The sequence below is a fragment of the Oncorhynchus keta genome, chromosome 36, assembly GCF_023373465.1.
Source record: "Oncorhynchus keta strain PuntledgeMale-10-30-2019 chromosome 36, Oket_V2, whole genome shotgun sequence".
Lineage (NCBI taxonomy): Eukaryota > Metazoa > Chordata > Actinopteri > Salmoniformes > Salmonidae > Oncorhynchus > Oncorhynchus keta.
In genome coordinates, this window is record NC_068456.1 from 12,236,591 (window position 1) to 12,256,418 (window position 19,828).

A 19,828-nucleotide genomic window follows, 5' to 3' on the forward strand; every position below is an offset into this window, starting at 1 on the left:
GTTGTGGCAGGGAGAACAGTCTATGACTTGGGTGACTGGAGTCTTTGACATTTTTTGGGGCCTTTCTCTGACACCGACTAGTATATACAGTTGAAGTCGGAAGTTTACATACACTTAGGTTGGAGTCATTAAAACTCATTTTTCAACCACTCCACAAATTCCTCGTTAACAAACTATAGTTTTGGCAAGTCAGTTAGGACATCTACTTTGTGCATGGCACAAGTAATATTTCCAACAATTGTTTACAGACAGATTATTTCACTTATAATTCACTGTATCACAATTCCAGTGGGTCAAAAGTTTACATACACTAAGTTGACTGTGCCTTTAAACAGCTTGGAAAATTCCAGAAAATTATGTAATGGCTTTAGAAGCTTCTGATAGGCGAATTGACATAATTTGAGTCAATTGGAGGTGTACCTGTGGATGTATTTCAAGGCCTACCGTCAAACTCAGTGCCTCTGCTTGACATCGTGGGGAAATCAAAAGAAATCAGCCAAGACCTCCAAAAACTAATTGTAGACCTCCACAAGTTTGGTTCATCATTGGGAGCAATTTCCAAACGCCCGAAGGTACCACGTTCATCTGTACAAACAATAGTACGCAAGTATAAACACCATGGGACCAGGCAGCCGTCATACCGCTCAGGAAGGAGACACGTTCTGTCTCTTAGAGATGAGATGAACGCACTTTGGTGCGAAAAGTGCAAATCAATCCCAGAACAGCAAAGCACCTTGTGAAGATGCTGGAGGAAAAGGGTACAAAAGTATCTATAGCCACAGTAAAACGAGTCCTATATCGACATAACCTGAAAGGCCTCTCAGCAAGGAAGAAGCCACTGCTCCAAAACTGCCATAAAATAGCCAGACTACAGTTTGCAACTGCACATGGGGACGAAGATCGTACTTTTTGGAGAAATTCCCTCTGGTCTGATGAAACAAAAATATAACTGTTTGGCATTAATGACCATCGTTATGTTTGGAGGAAAAAGGGGGAGGCTTGCAAGCCAAAGAACACCATCCCAACAGTGAAGCACGGGGGTGGCAGCATCAGGTGGTGGGTGCTTTGCTGTAGAAGGCACTGACTGGTACACTTCACAAAATAGATGGTATCATGAGGGAAAACTATGTGGATAAATTAAAGCAACATCTCAAGGCATCAGTCAGAAAGTTAAAACTTGGTCGCAAATGGGTTTTCCAAATGGACAATGACCCCAAGCATACTTCCAAAGTTGTGGCAAAATGGCTTAAGGACAACAAAGTCAAGGTACTGGAGCGGCCATCACAAAGCCCTGACCTCGATCCCATAGAACAATTGTGGGCAGAACTGGAAAAGTGTGTGCGAGAAAGGAGGCCTCCAAACCTGACTCCGTTATGCCAGCTCTTTCTGTCAGGAGGAATGGGCCAAAATTCACCCAACTTATTATGAGAAGCTTGTGGAAGGCTACCCGAAAAGTTTGACCCAGGTTAAACAATTTAAAGGCAATGCTACCAAATACTAATTGAGTATATGTAAACTTCTGACCCACTGGGAATGTGATGAAAGAAATACAAGCTGAAATAAATCTCTCTCTACTATTATTCTGACATTTCACATTCTTAAAATAAAGTGGTGATCCTGACTGACCTAAGACAGGGAATTTTAACTAGGATTAAATATCAGGAATTGTGAAACACTGAGTTTAAATGTATTTGGCTCAGGTGTATGTAAACTCCCGACTTCAACTGTAGGTCCTGGATGGCAGGAAGTTTGTCCCCAGTGATGTACTGGGCTGTACGCATTACCCTCTGTAGCGCCTTACGAGCAGCTGCCATACCAGGTGGTGAAGCAACCGGTCAGGATGCTCTTGATGGTGCAGATGCTGAAATGTTAGAGGATCTGGGGACCAATGGCAAATCTTTTGAGTCTCCTGAGGGGGAAAAGGCGTTGTCGTGCCCTCTTCACAACTTTCTTGGTGTGTTTGGTCCATGATAGTTCGTTAGTGATGTTGACAGCAAGGAACTTGAAACTCTCGACCCACTTCACTACAGCCGAGTCAATGTTAATGGGGGTGTGTTTGGCCCTCCTTTTCCTGTAGTCTGTGATCATCTTCTTTGTCTTGCTCACGTTGAGGAAGAGGTTGTTGTCCTGGCACCACACTGCCAGGTCTCTGATCTCCCTATAGGCTGTCTCATCGTTGTTGGTGATCAGGCATACCACGTTGTGTCTTCAGAAAATGTAATGATGGTGTTGGAGTCGTGCTTGGCCACAGTCGTGGGTGAACAGGGAGTACAGGAGGGGACTAAGCACGCACCCCTGAGGGGCCCCCATGTTGAGCATCAGCGTGGCAGATGTGGTGTTGCCTACCCTTACGACCTCGGGGTGGCCCGTCAGGATGTCCAGTATCCAGTTGCAGAGGGAGGTTTTCAGTCGCATAGTCCATAACTTAGTGATGAGCGTTGTGGGCACTATGGTGTTGAATGATGAGCTGTAATCAATGAACAACATTCTTACATAGGTATTCCTATTGTCCAGGTGGGAAAGGGCAGTGTGGAGTGTGATTGAGATTGCGTCTGTGGATCTGGTAGGGTCATATGTGAATTGGAGTGGGTCTAGAGTTTCCCGGGATGATGGTGTTGATGTGTGCCATGACCAGCCTTTCAAAGCACTTCATGGCTACCAACATGAGTGCTACGGGGCGGTAGTAATTTAGACAGGTTACCTTAGTGTTCTTGGGCACAGGGACTATGGTGGTCTGCTTGTAGGTATTACAGACTCGGTCAGGTAGAGGTTAAAAATGTCAGTAAAGACACTTGCCAGTTGGTCTGCACATGCTGGCTGAGTACACGACCTGGTAATCCGCCTGGCCCAGGTGCCTTGTGAATGTTGACCTGTTTAAAGGTATTGCTCAAATAGGCTACTGAGAGTGTGATCACAGTCGTCTGGGAACAGCTGGTGCTCCCATGCATGCATCAGTGTTGCTTGACTTGAAGGGAACATAAAAGGCATTTAGCCCATCTGGTAGGCTCGCGTCAGTGGCCAGATCGCGGCTAGGTTTCCCTTTGTAGTCCGTAATAGTCTGCAGGCCCTGCCATATCCGAGCGTCAGAGTAGGATTCAATCTTAGTCCTGTATTGACGATTTGCCTGTTTGATGGTTCGTCTGAGGATATATCGGGATTTCTTATAAGTGTCAGGATTAGGGTCCCGCTCCTTGATAGCATCAGTTCTAGCCTTTAGCTCGGTGCAGATGTTACCTGTAATCCATGGCTTCTGGTTGGGATATGTACATACGGTCACTGTGGGGAGGACGTCGTCGATGCACTTATTGATGAAGCCAGTGACTGAGGTGGTATACTCCTCAATGCCATTGGATGAATACCAGAACATATTCCAGTCTGTGCTAGTAAAACAGTCCTGTAGCGTAGCATCCGCTTCATCTGACCACTTCTGTATTGAGCAAGTCACTGGTACTTCCTGTTTTAGTTTTTGCTTGTACGCAGGAATCAGGAGGATATAATTATAGTCAGATTTACCAAATGGAGGGCGAGGGAGAGCTTTGTATGTGCCTCTGTGTGTGGAGTGAAGGTGGTCTAGAGTTTTTTTCCCCTCATGTTGCACATGTGACATGGTGGTAGAAATGAGGTAAATGGATTTAAGTTTGCCTGCATTAAAGTCCCCGGCCACTAAGAGCGCTGCTTCTGGATGAGCATTTTCTTGTTTGCTTATGGACTTATACAGCTCGTAACGTATACAGAAATCTTTATCCAGTTCGAGGTGAGTAATCACTTCTGATATCCAGTTGCTCTTTTCAGTCACAAGAGATGGTTGCATCAACATAAAGTACAAAATAAGTTACAAACAATGCGATTAAACTCACAAAATAGCACAATTGGTTAGGAGCCCGTAAAACGGCAGCCATCCCCTCCGGCGCCAATCTTCTTCCAAGTACGGACTCACTTTAGAAGTGAGCAGTGCAATAGATTAATTTACTGGTTTTAATTGCATGTCAAGGCAGAGGTAATTTCCTCACAAACTATCTCTCGGATAGTAGTAGCGAACTCTTTCAGTTGTCTGGTGTTCAGAGCCACCATGTTCCCACAGGTGATTTGTGAAAAGACTGAAATATGCCAGCTGCTTGAGCAAAATAGACCTGCTTTTGTTGCTTATAATACAGTGAATGTTCCACACCTTAATAGGGTGTCAAAACACTAACACCTGCTCTTTCCATGACATAGCTTTCACCTGGTCAGTCTATGTCGCTTGTTAAATCCACTTCAATCAGTATAGATTAATGGGAGGAGACCGGTTAAAGAAGGATTTTTAATCCTTGAGACAATTGAGACATGGATTGTGTATCAAATGTATTTATATAGCCCTTCTTACATCAGCTCATATCTCAAAGTGCTGTACAAAAACCCAGCCTAAAACCCCAAACAGCAAGTAATGCAGGTGTAGAAGCACAGTGGCTAGGAAAAACTCCCAAGAAAGGCCAAAACCTAGGAAGAAACCTAGAGAGGAACCAGGCTATGAGGGGTGGCTAGTCCTCTTCTGTCTGTGCCGGGTGGAGATTATAACAGAACATGGCCAAGATGTTCAAATGTTCATAAATGACCAGCATGGTCAAATAATAATAATCACAGTAGTTGTCGAGGGTGCAGCAAGTCAGCACCTCAGGAGTAAATGTCAGTTGGCTTTTCATAGCCGATCATTAAGAGTATCTCTACCACTCCTGCTGTCTCTATAGAGAGTTGAAAACAGCAGGTCTGGGACAGGTAGCACGTCCGGTGAACAGGTCAGGGTTCCATAGCCGCAGGAAGAACAGTTGAAACTGGAGCAGCAGCCCGGGCCAGGTGGACTGGGGAAAGCAAGAAGTCATCATGCCAGGTAGTCCTGAGGCATGGTCCTAGGGCTCAGGTCCTCCGAGAGAGAGAAAGAAAGAGAGAATTAGAGAGAGCATACTTAAATTCACACAGGACACCGGATAAGACAGGAGAAGTACTCCAGATATAACAAACTGACCCTAGCCCCCTGACACAAAGGCTGAGACAGGAGGCGTCAGGAACACTGTGGCCCCATCCGATGATACCCCCGGACAGGGCCAGACAGGCAGGATAGAACCCCACCCACTTTGCTAAAGCACAGCCCCCACACCACTAGAGTGATATCTTCAACCACCAACTTACCATCCTGAGACAAGGCCGAGTATAGCCCACAAAGATCTCCGCCACGGCACAACCCAAGGGGGTGCGCCAACCCAGACAGGAAGATCACGTCAGTGACTCAACCCACTCAAGTGACGCACCCCTCCTAGGGATGGCATGAAAGAGCACCAGTAAGCCAGTATGTATGTGTGCCATTCAGAGGATGAATGGGCAAGACAAAAGATTTAAGTGCCTTTAATGGGGAATGGTAGTAGGTGCCAGGCGCATCGGCTTGTGTCAAGAACTGCAACGCTGCTGGGGTTTTCAAGTTTCCCGCGTGTTCAAGAATGGTCCACCACCCAAAGGCCATCCAGCCAACTTGACACAACTGTGTGAAGCATTGGAGTCAACATGGACCAGAATCCCTGTGGAACACTTTCGACACCTTGTAACGTCCATGCCCAAACGAATTGAGGCTATTCTGAGGACAAAAGGGGGGGTGCAACTCAATATCAGGAAGGTGTTCCTAATGTTTGGTGTACTCAGTGTATGTTGACAATTTAAATGTCTGTTAATTCATAGTTATTTTGCAAAAGAAAGCCACGAGAAAGCCATTGCATATCAATGCATGCCATTGTTTTTTTACTTTAAGTGTTTACTTTATTCGGGTGTGCATTGCTGCCTGCAAAGACAGCTCTTGATCGGGGTGTGTGTGGAGGGGTACCACCTGTTGTTGTACATGATATTGATACGGCTGTGAACCGTTTCTATGGTTTTAAAAGTTGATTCGTCGGGATTGGGTTCAGCGAGGACCACAGCAGACAGGCTTCCCCCATTCTTTCTATGGGAGGGGCCTGCGTCTGCAGCTGTCCACGTTAATGAAAGCTTATCCCTGCTCTAGGTCACGTCCCAATCAAACAGCTCGGGAGCGTGGTGCATGACCTCATATGACTATGTCCCCAGAGAGGCCGACAGACGCCTCCTTGTTGTTCACCTCGTAAACGCCCTTGGGTGTTATTCCTTCGCCCAGTTGACAGCCATAAACTCTGCTGTTCTCACACTATAAACTGATGTCATCCTGATCTACATATTAATAGGGTGGTGATCTAAGACACATAAAAGTTAAGAGGAGAGAAAAAAGTCTTAAGAGGGTTCTCCCTCTGCTTGGGGGCACTCGAAAAGCCAAGGGCGTTGACAGTCCACAGGAGGCTGCTGAGGGGAGGACGGCACTTAATAATGGCTGGAATGGGGTGAATGGAATGGCATCAAACACATGGAAACCATGTGTTTGATGTGTTGGATACCATTCCATTTATTCTGTTCCAGCCATCACTATGAGCCCGTCCTCCCCAATTAAGGTGCCACTGGCCACCTGTGCTTGGTGAGAAACTGCAATAAGAAAAGATGATTACCCACAGAGAGGCTTCGGAGTGTAGGCGTAAAGATGTTGAAAGCGCTGGGTCGTAAAATAAAAGATCCCTTTTCACATTTCACCTTGAGTAGAATATTAACAGCAGCTCAGTGACTTATAATGGTTTATGAAAGGTGCAAAATGAGCTGACCAATGCTTTTATATCCTTTTGAATCCTCTTGAATGGCCTCAAATGGCAATTGTTTATAAATACTAAGCTTTAATCTTTATTTTCAAACTGAAATGCCTCAATTCTATGGCCCCAAGTACAAACATCTACAAATGATATTTCTATACCTTACCATACAGTATATATGGTCATCTTCTATATTCGGGTCCCTCTGCCCTATCAAATCCACTGTCTAACATTAATGTATACACCTTGACCGCATGAAGACTTAATTTCACCTAATTCTCTGTGTGTGTGTGTTTTTAGAGGTGTTTCCCATGTGCAGACAAAGCATGTCCCATTATGGGTCGCTATGTTGACACGTTCCCCATCCCCAGGGGACAATCCAATATGAAGTTCTACCTGAACACCGGAGATGCTGAGCCCTTTGCCTGTAAATAATTATTTAATCCATTTTAGAACAAGGCTGTAACGTAACAAAATGTGGAAAAAGTCAATGGGTCTGAATAGTTTCCGAAAGCACTGTATTCAAATTCCTGGGTACCGCTATAAAGCAAATGTAACCATCGATGGCAGAAGATCCCAGCCAGGGATAATGAACATATAGCTCTGTATGAAGAGCATGGCAACACCCGCCAGTATCAGGTTAACATGTACTGTATGTGACTACTCCTGATATAAACTAGCTTATAGACGAGTTGAGATGTTATGTCACACACATGTTTTAAATGGTTTCATTTCTATTTCATTCTTATAATTGTAAGTGACAACATCATAGCCCATAAAATCATTTAGATTTCGGAAGACTGTTGAACTTGAATAACGAAAAGATCTATTCATAGGAGAACTGGCTGACCCTGCCCCAATCTAAACTGACTAAATGAATGAAAATGTTCTGCTTTTTCCTAAAGTGGCCTCCTGAGACCTAATAAAACCTACAGTACAAGCTCTTCATCGATGCTGAGACGGACATGGTTGAGTTGACTGGGATGAAGTTCCGCTGGAACAACCACATCATCAACCCCCTGCGCCCCATGTATGGTGCCACCAACATTGAGCAGCTGCGAGGGAAGGATAGCAAATTGTACGCCAGTCTCTCTGTCTATCCTGCCAGTCTGCCCTGCATGTCTATCTACCCTCCCAGCCCTGCAAGTTCCACTTGTGTGGCAGCTGTCTGAGCCTCAGGAGGACAAGCAAGGGCATTCTGTTAATGCAAGCTGTACACCCCCTAGTGCCAATATGGCCCCCTGAGTCTTCAAACTCAGCCCTAACAAAACTATTACCGCATTATGATTTACTGCCTATGCACCCATATACAGATGTTTATGGTTACAGAATCATTGTGCAATATAGCACTCTCCTGTACTCCCTTTTCACCCACGACTGGGTGGCCACGCACGCCTCCAACTCAATCATCAAGTTTGCGGACGACACAACAGTGGTAGGCTTGATTATCAACAACGACGAGACGGCATGTCAACGACGAGACGGCCTACAGGGAGGAGGTGAGGGCCCTCGGAGTGTGGTGTTAGGAAAATAACCTCACACTCAACGTCAACAAAACTAAGGAGATGATTGTGGACTTCAGGAAACAGCAAAGGGAACACCCCCCTATCCACATCGATGGAACAGTAGTGGAGAGGGTAGTAAGTTTTAAGTTCCTCGGCGTACACATCACAGACAAACTGAATTGGTCCACCCACACAGACAGCATCGTGAAGAAGGCGCAGCAGCGCCTCTTCAACCTCAGGAGGCTGAAGAAATTCGGCTCGTCACCAAAAGCACTCACAAACTTCTACAGATGCACAATCGAGAGCATCCTGTCGGGCTGTATCACCGCCTGGTACGGCAACTGCTCCGCCCACAACCGTAAGGCTCTCCAGAGGGTAGTGAGGTCTGCACAACGCATCACCGGGGGCAAACTACCTGCCCTCCAGGACACCTACACCACCCGATGTCACAGGAAGGCCATAAAGATCATCAAGGACAACAACCACCTGAGCCACTGCCTGTTCACCCCGCTATCATCCAGAAGGCGAGGTCAGTACAGGTGCATCAAAGCAGGGACAGAGAGACTGAAAAACAGCTTCTATCTCAAGGCCATCAGACTGTTAAACAGCCACCACTAACATTGAGTGGCTGCTGCCAACACACTGACTCAACTCCAGCCACTTTAATAATGGGAATTGATGGGAAATGATTTAAAATATATCACTAACCACTTTAAACAATGCTACCTAATATAATGTTTACATACCCTACATTATTCATCTCATATGTATACGTATATCCTGTACTCTATATTATCTACTGCATCTTTATGTAATACATGTATCACTAGCCACTTTAACTATGCCACTTTGTTTACATACTCATCTCATATGTATATACTGTACTCAATACCATCTACTGTATCTTGCCTATGCCGCTCTGTACCATCACTCATTCATATATCTTTATGTACATATTCTTTATCCCCTTACACTTGTGTCTATAAGGTAGTAGTTTTGGAATTGTTAGCTTGATTACGTGTTGGTTATTACTGCATTGTCGGAACTAGAAGCACAAGCATTTCGCTACACTCGCATTAACATCTGCTAACCATGTGTATGTGACAAATACAATTTGATTGGATTTGATTAGCACACAGTATCATCTGGATATGTATGCAACAAAAGTTCAACATTCACCCTCTGCTACCATTTCTGTCAAGTCGTTTACGCATACAGTTTGACGCATACGTTCGATAAATCCAACGTACGCACCACACCGAACGCACTGCAACTGCCTCTGCAACGCAATGCTGCAAGGCAAACGCAGCGTTTCATTGGAAACTAATGTAATTCTGGTGTAACACAATGCAAAGACATGGTCGGTGTGTTCGAAGCGTAACTCCACATTTGGTTTGGAATGTAAACTTATGAAGGGAGGAACACATTAAATTACATGCTACTAGTTAAAAAAAAAAAGTATTGTATACACAGGCAAACATGGACTGTATCCTTTAATATACTGTATAACAAGGGATTATCTTGAGAAGTAAAGCAGATGTCTGTTCTGTAAAACACTAGAGGGCAGTGTAGGACCACCATCTGTGATAGACGTTTTCCCATTCACGTTCCACTGATTTACCATCTCCCTCCACTCTGTTGAAGTTATTTGTTCTATGGAAAGAAGAGGGTGTGTGAAAACGTGCACCAGACCCTTGATCCATGCTGACCTAAGTGAAGTACAACCAAACATGGTTTACAGAGATTTACAATAAAGTTACAGCATTTGAACTCTTTCTATGAGTCACAGTCATCTGATCCTTTCTACAATTGTGTAAAGACATCTAAACAATAAAGCATTGCAGCAACATGAGTGAAAGATAGAGGACATCCGTATATCCTTACCTGTACAAGAACAAACAAATGCTTGGAATGCCAAAAAATATAAGCTACCATATGAAAGAATATGGAGAGTTGGGTTGATATCCTGACTTGAGATGTGTGTTTGCGTAAAGTCTGTGCACAATGCTTGCAGAAAGAAAGTTCCACATCTCTTTATGACCATCATTAATGTTGAAAGACTGGGGGCTGCATTTGTGCAAACACAAATTTACACTAAATTACACGTTAAGATCATTTCTCTCCTTTTCCCATTTAGAGACAACGTGCAGCCAGCCAAAAAGCCTGCCTAATGTGTCAGATATGTGTAATTCCAACAGATGGAATGTGTTCACAGCTCTCATTAACATGTCCCTGGCCTTTCACCAGCTTATGAAGTCCTGATTTGGTCTCATTGTTTTGGCTTCATTTATTTGAATACCCACCCTATGATTATGGTTGGGGAAAATACAGCATTAAAAGGCAAGCTGCCATTTTCATCAGAATGCTAACAAAGTGCATTTGTATGCAGTGACTTCTCTGAGTCGAGCCATCAGCACTCACACAATACCAATCAGAACAATCTGCAGAGACACAGCTCTGAGAGTGACTACATTATGGTATTAGACACAGAATTAAATATGGGGTAAAGGGGTGGGGGGGGGTGCTTGTGTCTTCAAATCCGCCCTAGACATCCATCACTGTCTTTCTTTTCTGTTTCTTTTTAATAGGCTCATTGAATGCAGAGGCTAATGACAAAATAGCTGGCTAATTCCAGTAATTATGGCTGTTTGTCTGAGGGAATTTGTGTATGACAGCGTTTCATTTTGATCAGTACTCCCGGAGCTCTGGGGGTGGCTTTGGAGCTAACAAAGGACAGGCAGGTTAAGCATTAGCAAGGTATACTTAAAACAGGGGAAAACACGACAGATGACAGATAAAAGATTTTTCAATGTGTATACAGTTATATAATTGGATGTGTATACAAAAGCATGCTACTATATGAATGACAGAGAGAGGGTTTGGTACTTTGGTAACTTTGGATTAGATAATGGTTGGGCTAGATAATGGGTTTTCTGGACTCCTTGAATACCAATCTTCTGAATAATTGCTTTCAAAAAATCTTAATGTTTATTTATTTTCCTTAGTTTTTACCCTTTCCCCCCCAATTTCGTGATACCCAATTGGTACTTACAGTCTTGTCCCACTGCTGCAACTCCCGTACGGACTCGGGAGGCGAAGGTCGGGAGCCATGCGTCCTCCGAAACACGACCATGCCAAGCTGCACTGCTTCTTGACACACTGCCCGCTTAACCCGGAAGCCAGCCGCATCAATGTGTCAGAGGAAACACATTACAACTGGTGATCGAAGTCAGCGTGCATGTGCCCGGCCCACCACAGGAGTCACTAGAGTGCGATGAGACAAGGACATCCCGGCCAGCCAAACCCTCCCGTAACCCGGACGACGCTGGGCCAACTGTGCGCCGCCTCAAGGGTCTTCCGGTCGCAGCCTGCTGCGACACAGCCTGGCATCAAACCCGGGTTTGTAGTGATGCCTCTAGCACTGCAGTGCCTTAGACCGTTGCGCCAATCGGGAGGCCTGAATGTTTATTTGACTATTTAAAAATGTTTCGTACTAGCACTGACTCTGCTGATAACTACTTTAATGAGGAAAAATATCCTTACTATTATTGAGATACGTAGTTCCCCTACCTAACTTCACCGACGAGTAGGTAAACCACCACTCCCCTCCTTATTATTGACCAATGTGCAATCATTGGAAAACAAACTAGACGATCTACGATTAAGACTATCCTACCAACGGGACATTAAAAACTGTAATATCTTATGTTTCACCGAGACGTAGAATACCTCATGTAGACCACACTATCTACCAAGAGAGTCCTCATCTATATTATTCATAGCTGTCTATTTAGGACCACAAACTGATGCTGGCACTAAGACCGCAATCAACAAGCTGTATAAGGCCATACGCAAACAAGAAAATGCTCACCCAGAAGCGGCACTCCTAATGGCCGGGGACTTTAATGCAGGCAAACATCCATTTGACCTAATTTCTAGCAGCATGTCACATGTGCAACCAGAGGAAAAAGAAACTCTCGACCACCTTTACTCCACACACAGAGATACATAATTCTATCCTCCTGATTAATATGGAAGTGGTTGATGACGTGGATGCTACGCTATAGGACTGTTTTGCTAGCACCAACTGGAAAATGTTCCGGAATTCATCCAATGGCATTGAGGAGTATACCACCTCAGTCACCGGCTTCATCAATAACTGCATTGACGACGTCGTCCCCACAGTGGCTGTACGTACATTTCCCAACCGGAAGCCATGGATTACAGGCAACATCTGCACTGAGCTAAAGGCTAGAGCTGCCGCTTTCAAGGTGCGTGACACTAATCCAAACTCTTATCAGACATCCCGCTATCCCCTCAGACGAACCATTAAACAGGCAAAACGTCAATACAGGACTACTCCTACTATACTGGCTCTTACGCTCATCAGATATGGCAGGGGCTGAAAAATATTATGGACTACAAAGGGAAACCCAGCCGCGAGCTGCCCAGTGACGTGAGCCAACCAGACGAGCTAAATGCCTTTTATGCTCGCTTCGAGGCAAGCAACACTAAAACATGCATGGGAGAACTAGCTGTTCCGGACGACTGCGTGATCACGCTCTCCGTAGCTGATGTAAACAGGTCAAAATTCACAAGGCTGCAGGGCCAGGCGGATTACCAGGATGTGTACTCAAAGCATGCGCGGACCAACCGGCAAGTGCCTTTACTGACATTTTCAACCACGTCAGTAGCCATGAAGTGCTTTGAAAGGCTAGTCATGGCTCACATCAACACCCTCATGCCGGAGACTCTAGATCCACTCCAATTCGCATAATGCCCCAACAGATCCACAGATGACGCAATCTCAATCGCACTCCACACTGCCCTTTCCCACCTGGACAAAAGGAACACCTATGTGAGAAGGCTGTTCATTGACGACAGCTCAGCATTGAACACCATAGTGCCCACAAAGCTCATCGCTATCGCTAAGCTAAGGATCCTGGGACTAAACACCTCCCTCTGCAACTGGATCCTGGACTTCCTGATGGGCCGCCCCCAGGTGGTAAGGGTAGGCAACAACACATCTGCCACGCTGATCCTCAACACTTGGGCCCCTCAGTGGTGCGTGGGGTCCCATCCTGTACTCCATGTTCACCTACGATAGCGTGGCCAAGCACGACCCCAACACCATCATTAAGTTTGCTGACGACACAACAGTGGTAGGCCTGATCACTGACAACTATGAGACAGCCTATAGGGAGGAGGTCAGAGACCTGGCAGTGTTGTGCCAGGACAACAACGTCTCCCTCAATGTGAACAAGACAAAGGAGCTGATCGTGGGCTATAGGAAAAGGAGGGCCGAACAGGCCCCCATTAACATTGATGGGGCTGAAGAGGAGCAGGTCGAGAGTTTGCTGTTAACTTTGCTGTCAACATCACTAACGAACTATCATGGTTCAAACACACCAAGACAGTTGGAAGAGGGCAAGGCAACACCTTTTCTCCTTCAGGAGAATTAAAAGACTTGGCATGGGTCCCCAGATCCTTAAATATTTCTACAACTGGACCATCGAGAGCATCCTGACTGGTTGCATCACCACCTGGTATGGCAACTGCTTGGCATCTGACCGTAAGGTGCTACAGAGGGTAGTGCGTACGGCCCAGTACATCACTGGGGCCAAGCTTCCTGACATCCAGGACCTATAGACTTGGCGGTGTGAGAGGAAAGCTCAAACAATTGTCGAAGACTCCTGTCACCAAAGTCATAGACTGTTCTCTCTGCTATTGCACGTCAAGCGGTACCGGTGCGCCAAGTCTAGGACCAAAAGGCTCCTTATGAGCGTCTACCCCCAAGCCATAAGACTGCTGAACAATTTATCAAATAGCCACCCGGACTATTTACATTCACCCGCCCCCCTTTGTTTCTACACTGCTGCTACTCGCTGTTTATTATCTATGCATAGTCACTTTACAAATTATCCTGACTAACCTCTACCGCCGCACATTGACTCGGTACCGTTACACCCTGGATATAGGCTTTTCTTGTGATACTTTTTTTCTCTCACTTTAGTTTATTTAGTAAATATTTTCTTAACTCTATTTCTTGAACTGCATCGTTGGTTAAGGGCGTGTGACAAATAACCTTTTATTTCATTTTAACTATCTTAATTAAGATGAAAGCAGTAACTGTAAATCTCTCTGGATAAGAGTATTTGCTAAATGATTCAAATGGCAATGTAAATATGGTTAGGGTGTGGTTATCTAGATTATCATATATTAGGATATTTCCTGGCGAGTGAAAAATATCAGAATAATTAAAACCTTCGAGGCTTAGCCCAAAGCCAGTAGGATTGTTCGGGGGCATTCTCCCCTGGCAAAAACAGCTAAATGCACGAATTTTGTGCACCTTGAGATTATCAGTGAGATTATAACATTGAGAGAATAGATCTTCAAACATAGACTCTGACCTGTCCAATGAGCCAAACTGATTAAAGAATCCCAGAGTACCCAAACACACACACACACTCTCTCTCTCTCACTCTCTCTCTCTCTCTCTCTCTCTCTCTCTCTCTCTCTCTCTCTCTCTCTCTCTCTCTCTCTCTCTCTCTCTCACACAAACTGTGCAGTAATTACAATATATAGAGAAACTTGAATCCCCTAATGTCGATGCCTGTGCCCACGCAAAAATTAATTAGCATAATAATAAGAATAATAAAATAAATCAGTCAGTTTAAGATAGAGATAAACTCAGCAAAAAAAGAACCGTCCCCTTTTCGTAAAAATCCAAATAACTTCACAGATCTTTGTAAAGGGTTTAAACACTGTTTCCCATGCTTGTTCAATGAACCATAAACAATTAATGAACATGCACCTGCGGAACGGTCATGAAGACACTAACAGCTTACAGACGGTAGGCAATTAAGGTCACAGTTATGAAAACTTAGGACACTAAAGAGGCCTTTCTACTGACTCTGATAAACACCAAAAGAAAGATGCCCAGGTTCCCTTATCATCTGCATGAACATGCCTTAGGAATGCTGAAGGAGTCATGAGGACTGCAGATGTGGCCAGGGCAATAAATTGCAATGTCCGTACTGTGAGACGTCTAAAACAGCACTACAGGGAGACAGGACGGACAGCTGATCCTCCTCGCAGTGGCAGACCACGTGTACCAACATCTGCACAGGATCAAGTACATCCGAACATCACACCTGCGGGACAGGTACAGGATGGCAACAACAACTGCCCGACTTACACCAGGAACGCACAATCCCTCCATCAGTGCTCAGACTGTCCAAAAGGCAGGTCCAGGTCCAAAAGGCAGGCACCAGACATCACCGGCAACAATGTCGCCTATGGGCACAAACCCACCATCGCTGGACCAGACAGGAATGGCAAAAAGTGCTCTTCACTGACGAGTCGCGGTTTTGTCTCACCAGGGGTGATGGTCGGATTCGTGTTTATCGTCGAAGGAATGAGCTTTACACCGAGACCTGTACTCTGGAGCGGGATCGATTTGGGGGTGGAGGCTCCGTCATGGTCTGGGGCAGTGTGTCACAGCATCATCGGACTGAGCTTTTTGTCATTGCAGGCAATCTCAACGAAGACATCCTCCTCCCTGATATGGTACCCTTCCTGCAGGCTCATTCTGACATGACCCTCCAGCATGACAAAGCCACCATCCATACTGCTCGTTCTGTGTGCGATTTCAGATGGCAGAACACAGAAATGTCAGTGTTCTGCCATGGCCAGCAAAGAACCCGGATCTCAATCCCATTGAGCACGTCTGGTACCTGTTGGATCGGAGGATGAGGGCTAGGGCCATTCGCCCCAGAAATGTCTGGGAACTTGCAGGTGCCTTGGTGGAAGAGTGGGGTAACATCTCACAGCAAGAACTGGAACATCTGGTACAGTCCAGGAGGAGGAGATGCACTGCAGTACTTAATGCAGTTGGTGGCCACACCAAATACTGACCGTTACTTTCGATTTTGATACCCCCCCATTTGTTCAGGGACACATTATTCAATGTATGTTAGTCACATGTCTGTGGAACCTGTTTAGTTTATGTCTCAGTTGTTGAATCTTATGTTCATACAAATATTTACACATGTTAAGTTTGCTAAAAATAAATGCAGTTGACAGTGAGAGGACGTTTCTTTTTTTTCTGAGTTTATATATATATTTGCGGGATGCATCTCAATCCACTGCATCCACCTATGTACCACTTCCACATCTGCAGTGAAAGGTGACAGAGCAAGAGCTGTGTTTGTCAGACCATGAGATATCCCGAAAATCAGTCTTCTCATAGAATCGTCTGTAGTGTCCGGATGGTTTGGCCTACAAACTATGATCCCGACAAGCAACTTGGGACTCGTCTGAAGTTGGTACAGACGATCTGCTTTCCGGTTACTGGCCCAACGCTCTAACCACTAGGCTACCTCTGCCGCTCCATGAGCCAATCAGTTGTGTTGTGACATGGTAAGGGTGGTATTCAGAAGATAGCATTATTTGGTAAAAGACCAAGTCCATATTATGGCAAGAACAGCCTAAAGAGAAATTAGTCTATCATTACTTTAAGACAAGAACGTCAGTCAATCCAGAACATTTCAGGAACTTATAAATGCTTCACACAGTTCAAGTAATAGACACATCTCAACATCTGTTCAGAGGAGACAGTGTGAATCAGGCCTTCATGGTCGAATTGCTGCAAAGAAACCACTAATAAAGCACAACAATAAGAAGAGACTTGCTTGGGCCAATAAACACGAGAAATGGACATTAGACCAGTGAAAATCTGTCCTTTGGTCTGATGAGTCCAAATTTGAGATTTTTGGTCAACAGCCAACAAATGCTCACCATATGTGGGAACTCCTTCAAGATTGTTGGAAAAGCATTCCAGGTGAAGATGGTTGAGAGAATGCCAAGAGTGTGCAAAGCTGTCATCAAAATGGCTACTTTGAAGAATCTCAAATATAAAATATATTTTGATTTGTTCAACACGTTTTTGGTTACTACATGATTCCATATGTGTTATTTAATAGTTTTGATGTCTTCACTAAATAATAATAATATAATAATAATAATATCACTATTCACTATTATTATACAATGTAGAAAATAGTACAAATAAAGAAACACCCTTGAACGAGTAGGTGTGTTCAAACTTTTGACTGGTGCTGTATATATGGAGACAGTTTAGTGACAAAACAAACATGTTAAATACATGTACAAAAAAATGTTTCTTAATCTTTCTTATATCTCTCAGATATAGGATTTTTTGGGGTGGAGGGACTATCTGTTGTTCCATGTAGTGAATCTGTTATTCAATGAGTTTGTATGGGCTTATAGCAGTAAGGCCAAATACAACTTATCAAAAAAGGTTTTTTTTGTATACTTCAAGGCGTCTTAAAATTCTAAATTAAATAACAAAATGTTCCTTGGTATGACCTTAAAACAATTCCATATAGCTTCGTAGTACCTCATCTCACCTGCAAATTATTTGTAAACCATGTTTTGATTTTTCACTGTCTGTATTTCACCTGTTATAATTTGAATCTATAGATCAGCTTGAAGTGATACTGTGTGCTCAACCCACCTCTGTTCTCTCTTCATCTGCCCTCTTGTCACTTTATCTGTGTCTTGTCCATTGCTGTCTCAGGTTCTTGTTTGTTAATGTCTTCTTTGTCTTCCTTCTTCTGTTATGGCCTGTTCCGTTCTTCTGGTGTCTCGCTCCATCATATCCTATTCTTAGTTTGCTATCTCTGCGTCTTGCCTCGTGTCTCTCCCTCATTTACTCTTCTGTTGCTACCTATATGTGTCTTGTCTGGTGTCTCTCTCGATCATATCCTACTCTTCTGTTGCTATCTTTGTGTCTTGTCTTGTGTCTCTCCATCATTTACTCTTCTGTTGCTGCGTATATGTGTCTTGTCTGGTGCATCTCTTTAGTTGTTCAATCCAAAACGGTCAAGGGGATACTGGGGTAGCTTAACTTGTTTTAGGCCTATGTCTGGGTCACCTAAAGCATCCTCTTCCCTACCAGTTTCCCCTGGCTGCTGCTGTTCTAAGTGCTCCACTGGCCTGTTGTTCTCATCTGTTATCCTCCTTGGCTCATCTGAAAGGTAGCAAGGTAGAGGTGCAACATGTAATTAATCCATTTAAAAGGGCAAATGCACTTCCTGATTTGGCCTCGTTTTAGATTTGGTTCATTAAGAAATGCAAGCAGCATGACTAAATTCAAACATGAGTTGGTTTCAGTTGTGGTTTGATGTGGTTGTCTGGTGTCTCATAGATAAGGGTGTCTGCTAAGCAAACAAATACTAATTAAATCAAATAATGGCTAGGTAACCTGACAGAGGAGTGAAAACGTGTTGAGCTCTCCCTTTTCCTCTGCATGATGTTATACTAGCCCTCCCCCTTCAGAGTTTTTTTATTTGTCAAAATCACATGATATACACAGTGCAATGAAATGCTGACTTGCAGGTTAACCTGTCGACAATGCAACAACAATAGAAAAGTAAGTAGCTAAGTGAATACAAAGTGTAATACAAATAAATGCTAAATGAAATAATTTAATTATGGGCAGTTTTTTGTACAATTAGGTACATAGCGTATATGGAAATAACAGACATCAGCCAAGCATGTTTACCTGTAGAATGGAATAACGTTAGGTTATAAGACCTCTATGATTCATTTCATTTCGTCAGTTCTACCACCTCAAAATTGCTAATTTAAACTGCAAAATATGAAATTGTAGTAAAGTTCAGCTTCAGTCCACAGGAGGACACTGTGTCACTGTCAGAAGACATGCGCTTCAGTCAGCAAAACGTTCTCAGCCTGCCAGTAACTAGCTACAAAAACGAAACCCATCAAATACACTCTCTAGAAATAAACACTTTTCCTAATATCTTTACTTATATCAACATCCTTAGCTTGCCCACTCACTAAATATACTGTTAATTAACTCTGACACCCAATAGCTTAAGCTAGTTTATTAGCATTAGCCAACCTTATGCTGACGGAGAGTAACGTTAGCTAGTAAGCTACCACCAACCCTGCACAAACCTGTGGCTGACTCTGCTGCTGCTGCACTTTGACTCTCTGGCTGTTCTGCCCTCTCCACCTCATTCACTACTGTCTCAACCTGCTCGCTTTTTTTTGGCTTATCTTTTGGAAGAAGTTCCTATGATGTCCTATGAAGAACTATGCTGCAGACTCTGGCTGGGTGACAGACGTTTTGCTGAGTGATTACATAAAACAGGTGCTGTGGGGGAGGGGAGTCAAGGGGCGCAAGCGGTCCTCCGCTTTACTTCAAGGGCTACTTGCAGTGCATGCTACTGCCTAACGCAGTGTATTGTATTGCTTATATTTGTCCTAAAAAATTGCAAGAAAATATTTTTCTATATATACTGCATAGCACAAGTGATGTGTGTTTATAGAAACTCATATCAGACTGAAGTGTAATCGGATGCCCAGACCTAACGACACCACTGTTTGATCTCAGCTGACCATCCCCTGATTTAGAATATCTAACAGTTAGTCATATAACCCCCCACTAGAATATATAACAGTTAGTCATATAAACCCCCTACTAGAATATCTAACAGTTAGTCATAGAAACCCCAACCAGAATATATAACAGTTAGTCATATAAACCCCTACTAGAATATCTAACAGTTAGTCATATAAACCCCCTACTAGAATATCTCAGTTGTT

General features: G+C 44.0%; 1 long non-coding RNA gene across 1 annotated transcript; it reads right to left on the minus strand.

The window, feature by feature from the left end:
• Positions 1–4,279: 4,279 nt before the first annotated feature.
• LOC118369908 (uncharacterized) lies at positions 4,280–19,317 on the minus strand. The gene is made up of 3 exons (XR_004822708.2): positions 19,178–19,317; positions 17,712–18,227; positions 4,280–9,826 (listed from the first exon to the last, which is right to left on the minus strand). It is a non-coding gene; the product is annotated as an uncharacterized LOC118369908 (long non-coding RNA).
• Positions 19,318–19,828: the final 511 nt, after the last annotated feature.